This window comes from Erythrolamprus reginae, unplaced genomic scaffold, assembly GCF_031021105.1.
Source record: "Erythrolamprus reginae isolate rEryReg1 unplaced genomic scaffold, rEryReg1.hap1 H_52, whole genome shotgun sequence".
NCBI classification, from domain to species: domain Eukaryota; kingdom Metazoa; phylum Chordata; class Lepidosauria; order Squamata; family Dipsadidae; genus Erythrolamprus; species Erythrolamprus reginae.
In genome coordinates, this window is record NW_027248509.1 from 225,001 (window position 1) to 232,260 (window position 7,260).

Below are 7,260 nucleotides of genomic sequence, written 5' to 3' on the forward strand. Positions count from 1 at the left end.
ACCTCCAGGTGGCCTCAATGACTCTCTAAACCAAAAGTCTTCAAACTTGGCAACTTTAAGACTGGTGGACGTCAACTCCCAGAATTCTCCAGCCAGCTTTGCCAAGGCTGAGAAACACTGATCTAATACATGTTTGACAAAATAAATAAATAAAATAGATGAAATGTCCCTTGCCAGTTTTTTGCCCCTGGAGCTGAGCAGATAGCAACTCCCCCTACACACATGAGTAGTTGCAGTTTACATTAAAGGAAACGCTCCTTCTACCCACTCCAGTGGGGCCCTTTGGCCTGAGGGTCTAGGGGATATTTGGGGAAGGGGGCATGAGTCAGCAGTTCCCCCCTTTTTTTGGCCGAGCGGTGTGCCTTTCACCATTATTTAGGTGCCAGGAGAAAGGGGTCCCTAATGCAGGGAATTCTTCCTGGTCCTGGGCAGAAATTATACAATGGATTTTAAAAAGCATCGATGGCTCAATTTTGGCTGCTTTAAACCTGTGGACTTCAATTCCCAGAATTCCCCAGCCAGCCATGCTGGCTGGAGAATTCTGGGAGTTGAAGTCCACAGGTCTTAAAGGGGCCATATTTGGACACCTCTGTTCTTAGAGCAGCATTTCTCAACCTTGGCCAATTGAAGATATAGGGACTTCAACTCCCAGAATTCCACAGACAACACAGAGGGCTGTAGAATTCTGGGAGTTGAAGTCCACAGGTCTTAAAGGGGCCATATTTGGACACCTCTGTTCTTAGAGCAGTGTTTCTCAACCTTGGCCAATTGAAGATGTATGGACTTCGACTCCCAGAATTCCACAGACAACACAGAGGGCTGAGATAGATAGATAGATAGATAGATAGATAGATAGATAGATAGATAAATAGATAGATAGATAGATAGATGATAGATAGATAGATAGATAGATAGATAGATAGATAGATAGATAGATAAGGAGAGAATATATATGATATATGAGATAAGGAAAGACAATTGGACAGGGGACGATAGGCACATAAGTGCAATTCTGGGAGTTGAAGTCCACAGGTCTTCAAACTGCCAAGGCTGAGAACCACGGTCTTAGAGGAAGGTCCATTGGTGCGTTTACGCATCACAGGAATCTCAGGTTTCTATGTCGCCACAGCCCAATGTCCACGCACATCGTCTTGAAGACTAACAGGTCAAACTAGTTTCCCGGAACATGTTGTGTTGCCAACCCTGCAACATATTGGGTTCCATCCAGTACATGTTGTGCAAACCCAACTACCCCCTTCAGCATGACTTACTCCCAGGAAGCCCTGGTTATTTTGTGGGTACAATACATTCTCCCCTTCCGCTTTGGGGTCTGTGTTCACGCAGCATAGGACAGAGGTCTTCAAAATACAATACAAAATAATGTCTCTTTTTAGTACAATAAAAGGCGAGTTGATTAGGACATCATTCATTATTACTGAATTAACTCCTTCCAAACTTGGTAAAATGAGGTCCCAGATCATTGGGGGTAAAGATTCCGACTCTGTAAACTGCTTAAACTCTGTAAAGCAGCATATAAGTCTTTTAAAAAATCTTTATTGGTTATTTACTACATAGAAAAAAAGCATAGATACATACAAACAAGACAAAATAAAGCATTATGCTTTATATATTAAGTAACTTTGGTATCCGAATTTAAAGTGGATACCTGCTATATAGCAGGATATATTTTGGTTTGCAGTTTATTCATTTGCAACCATTTCAATTCCTACTTACTAATACACGTTAATCTCCTTAAATTATCAATACCTATTTCTCTATGTTATCTTTTGTTTCAACTATATTTATTCTGTGGTATAGTGGTTCATGATTAAAGCAATCTTAAGTTCCTGAATTAACTCCTTTTTTTCCAGTAAATTATTTTTTCTCCTCCATCACAAGACATACAATACAAAATAACTTCTCTTCACCTGCCATGCTCGTCTGGGCTTTAACTGATCAGGTCAATCCTCTTCCAGGTTCTAACCGCGACTGTCAAGCATTGAGCTACACACTTTTAAGCACCTTAACATAGCAGGAACACATGTGAATTTTATGCCTCTCCTTCCTGTTATTTAATCAATGGCTAAGCTTGTCAACCCAAACATAACCCTGGTGTTAACAAAGTTACACTTCCAAAGTGTTTGAGTTGGGGAAGAAGAAGCGAGAGAGAGATGGGACAATTTCCAGACTCCAAGCAAATGTGGGTCCATTTCCCAAACTTGGAGTTTATTTCAAGCCTTCTTTCAAATTTCAGTTGTTATTAAATGTGTGGGAGTTCACACCATTGGACAAACTGTTCTTTTCCATGTATGGCCCACTCCCCCAGCTGTTTAAATAACTAAATAAACTAAATAAAATAAATGTTTAATAAATCTATGCTTCTATGTTTCTAAATAAACTAAGATCCAGCTAAGTTCAGATAACAAAAGTGCATCTCTAAGATATCACAAAAGTTTGGTGTGTGTCTTTTTTAAATTACAGGAGGCTGAAAGGACAACCAGTCTAGGTTAAAATGAGGCTGTTTGAGCTTACATTCACATTGAACTTACATTAGAATTTGTTAAACGTACGTTTAGGATTCTACACCAATCCTAAACCTAAGTTTAACAAACTCTAATTTAGGCCTAACCCTAAATGGCTTAAGGCCAGACTATTTTCTACCACCAGTGAAGGGTTGCAAAAAAATTTACTACCTCCCTGTGGCCCTGGCTTATTTTGTGGGTGTGCTTACCAGCCATGTGATTAGGTAGGAGTGGCTTGGTCATGTGACCGGCCAACTTGACGTCACTCACGTCAAGGGTTTGGGTTAGGGTAGGGTCTCTCCTTGCCTCAAAGAGATACAATTTGCCTATCTATTTACTATTGCTAAACATCCAAAACATACTCTTTACTTGTATGCATATATGCCATATGTGTACATACATATTACACACAGACACACAAAAATAGACATTATCTACTATGTATGTAAACACGCATGCACAGCTCTTCTAAAATTATACATATTCAACCTCATTTACTGCGATAGGAAAAACATACCCAGAGCCTAGAAGGGGAAAAAATAAAAAAAAATTCAAAACTTTTCTACCGGTTATGCATACCTGACCAAAATTTATTGTTTAAAGTTGGAGACCCCTGGACTGCTGTGCTTTAAGGGCCACCTAGAAACCAAGAATGGGTTCCTTGGATTGCTACTCGCTGGAGTTTGGATGGGTCAGCCCCTGTTGTTATTGCAAGGTGAGGACATCGGCCTAAGAGTACCATCTACACCTGGGGGCATCTGTGGCTTAGTCACCTCCCTACCCCATCACCTGGTGGGTGGGAGGGGGTGGTTCTGATCCAGTTTCTATTAAATTATCCCAAAGGTAATTTTTTTTTTCCACAAAAGGCAATTAAGCAGACCTCATCCCCCCCCCAAAAAAATGGACTTTTTTTGTTTTTGCTTGAAGATGTTTCACTTCCCGTCCAAGAAACTTCTTCTGCTCTGTCGAATGAGAACAGAAAGAAGCTTCTGAGATGAGAAGCGAAACCTCTTCAAGCAAAAACAAAAAACCGTCCAGTTGCCTTTTGGGGAAACGGACGGGAGGGAGGGGAGAGAAGCACCTTTGGTACAACAAGATAATAATTTGAGAGCATTTATTAATTTGTTTGTTTGTTTGTCTTACAAAATAATAATGCAAATACCAAAGATACAAAGCAATAAGAGAAGTCGAATGTAATATCTAAAGTTAATCCCATAATAAAACCCATTTATTACAAAAAGACATAATCACATGCATACACACCATTTATACAATTTGGCCATGAATATGTACAATTTTCAAGGAGAATTTATGGAGATTTTCAATCTCCAATTTATGGCGCTTCTCAATCTCCAATTTATGGAGATTCTTAATCATCCTCAGTTGAACAAGACTTAGTTGTCCCAAAGGTGTTTTTTTGGAAAAAGTAAGCAACTGGAACTATAATGCTCGAAAAATTAGAGGGCACATTCAAAGAACACATCCTAGATCTGAATGAATGAAATATTCTCATAGAATACTTTGTTCTGTACAGAGTTGAATGGGCACAACCGCATGTGAAATTGATTGTCAATCAGTGTTGCTTCCTAAATGGACAGTTTGATTTCATAGAAGTTTGGTTTACTTGGAGTTATATTGTGTTGTTTAAGTGCTCCCTTTATTCATTTATTTATTTTGAGAAGTGTATATTGGGTATCCCCTTGAAAACATTACAAGAAATGTTTTCATTTTTCCTATTTTAGTTCTCTTCAGTTCTCTTCGAAGAACGGAAGAAGCTCCTCGGATGAGCAGTGAAAAGTCTTCAAGGAAAAAATGCTAAGAAAGTCCAGTGTCTATTGAGATGATAATAATATAATAATAATAATAATAATAACAACAACAACAACAACAACAACAACAACACTGGTCAACACAAAAAAATCATCAGAAAAGGTGATATGTCTGTTTTATGTAGTTTGATGTGCTGATTCGAAAAATATTCTTAGTTTGCTCTATCGCATAAAGTTCCTGATATAGAAGCGTTTTTGTTATTACATTATTTCTACATTTTCAATGTATGCAGTAATTACTGTTTTCTTAATGTCGCCAGTATATTTCCTACACCTTATAATGAGGATGCTGCTCTGTGGAAACTATACCTGCTACAGAAAAACTATATACTGTATATATTTTGAAATCAGAACAAAAAAATGATTCAGAAAAGTATAAGGTCAACTGCGATGATTACAAAAATTATTTTTGTACACTTGTGTAAAAACAACAACAACAACAACAACAACAACAACGAGTTGGAAGGGACCTTGGAGGTCTTCTAGTCCAACCCCCTGCTTAGGCAGGAAACCCTACACCACTTCAGACAACTGGTTATCCAACATCTTCTTAAAAACTTCCAGCATTCACAACTTCTGGAGGCAAGCTGTTCCACAGATTAATTGTTCTAACTGTCAGGAAATTTCTCCTTAGTTTTAAGTTGCTTCTCTCCTTGATTAGTTTCACCCATTGCTTCTTGTCCTACCCTCAGTGTGCTTTGGAAATAGGTTGACCCCCTCTTCTTTCTGGCAACCCTTGAGATATTGAAGCACTGCTACCATGTCTCCCCTGGTCCTTCTTTTCATTCAACTAGACACACCCACAGTTGACTTTTTATTCCTAAGCTTTTCACCCGTAAAAATAAGGTGCTCTTTGCCACATCCTTGGCCTGGGTTTTGGCTTGCAAGCATCAAGATGCAAAATGTTAACCATCTCTGGATTGTGCCCATGTGTCTCAATCCTATTAAAAGGAGTCACTCAAGGAATCATATCTAAGAAAGGTTTGGGAGAGAGCTGGTCTGGGGTTTGCATTCAAAAGGCCCAGATTCAAATCCACTCTGAACCAAGTTTAGGGGACTCTGACTCTCTGTGTGTGTGTGTGTGTGTGTGTGTGTGTCGTGTGTCTCTCTTACTTTCCCACCTCTCTCTCTCTCCTTCTCCCTCCCTCCCAGTAAAATTAAGAGACTCCCGACAGGTAAATCACCTGGAACCCTCCAAGATCAAGGCAGACTATTACCATGATGGATGAATTGAGCTGGAGGTGAAGCCGATGGAGTCAATGATATTTTAAGGCTGCAGAGAGTTTTTCAAACTGCTGAGGTTAGTTGGGGGAAAGATCAGAAGCAACCTGAGAAAATATTATTTGACTGAAAGAGTAGTAGATGCTTGGAACAAACTTCCAGTGGTTGGTAAATCCACAGGAACTCAATTTAAACCTGCCTGGGATAAACATAGATCCATCCTAAGATAAAATACAGGAAATAGTATAAGGACAGACTAGATGGACTGTGAGGTCTTTTTCGGCCATCAATCTTCTATGTTTCTATGTTAAGAACTGATGCTGGAGTTGGGCATGGCTAAGCTGATGAAAAGAAGGACATGACACCAGTGTTCCAATATCTCAGGGGTTGCCACAAAGAAGAAGGAATCAACCTACTCTCCAAAGGACCTGAAGGTGGAACAAGAAGCAATGGGTGAAAACTAAACAAGGAGAGAAGCAACTTAGAACTGAGAAGAAAATTTTTGAACAATATATATATTGCTCAAAAAATAAATAAAGGGAACACTCAAATTACACATCCTAGATCTGAATGAATGAAATATTCTCATTGAACACTGTTCTGTACAAAGCTCAATGTGCAGGACAGCCGGTGAAATTGACTGTCCATCAGTGTTGCTTCCTAAATCGACAGTTTGATTTCACAGAAGTTTGATTCACTTGGAGTTATATTCTGTTGCTTAAGTGTCCCCTTTATTTATTTTTCTGAGCAGTGTAGGTACACACACGTACTTCAGGTATGTCAAATATGCGCAGCCCCGGGACTACCCGACAAGCAGGGCCAGCCTAAATCTTTCTCTGGCTGCCGGATTCTGGCTGCCTCGTTGCTTGGGGGAGGGGAGTGGGGGGCAGGAGGAGGAGGAGGAGAGGGGGAGGGGGGAAGAAAGGGGGAGCAGGATTTAGCAAGCCAGCCCCCTTCCCTCCGTCCCGCTCTTCCTTCGGTCGCCTTAATGTGGGGAGGGGGTGGGAGGGAGAGCGAGGGGGGAGGGCAGGGATTAAGTTACCGATAGTTTCACCCTTTGCTGGGATTTTTACAGGGAAAAGCCCGCCGTAGAGCAGGTAAAGCTGTGTCAACAGCCCGCAGCTACCCATCGGAGGGTTACGGAGCGGACACGGCCCCGGGGCGAGAGATCTTGCAGATTTCTCTTTGTAGGCTCGCTCTCACACACACACACACACACACACACACACACACACACAAAATACACACAGAGGGAGGGAGGGAGATGGATGGGTGGATATAGGTAGGTAGGTAGGTAGGTACATACATACACATATGGATGGATATGTCCGACATATCCGATCTATAGTAGTCTCCCTTTTCATTATCAGCAAAAATATACACACACAAAAAGAAAGAAAGCAGGAAGGAAGGAAAGAAAGCAGGAAGGAAGGAAGGAAAGAGAGAGAGAGAGGGAGAGAGAAAGAAAGAAAGAAAGCTGATAGGTAGCTGAAGAAAGAGGGAAAGCTGATAGACACACGCACGCAGAGCTGTCAAACAAGCGGCGGTGGGGGAAGGAGGAGGATGAGGGGAGGGGGCGCAGGTTTTCTGGCCGAAGGGGGAGAGAAGCAACGCCAACCCCGCGTTGTAGACCCGGCTGCCTGTCCTCGATTCGTCCCCACGCCCACGCGGGGCTGCCCTCCAAAGTG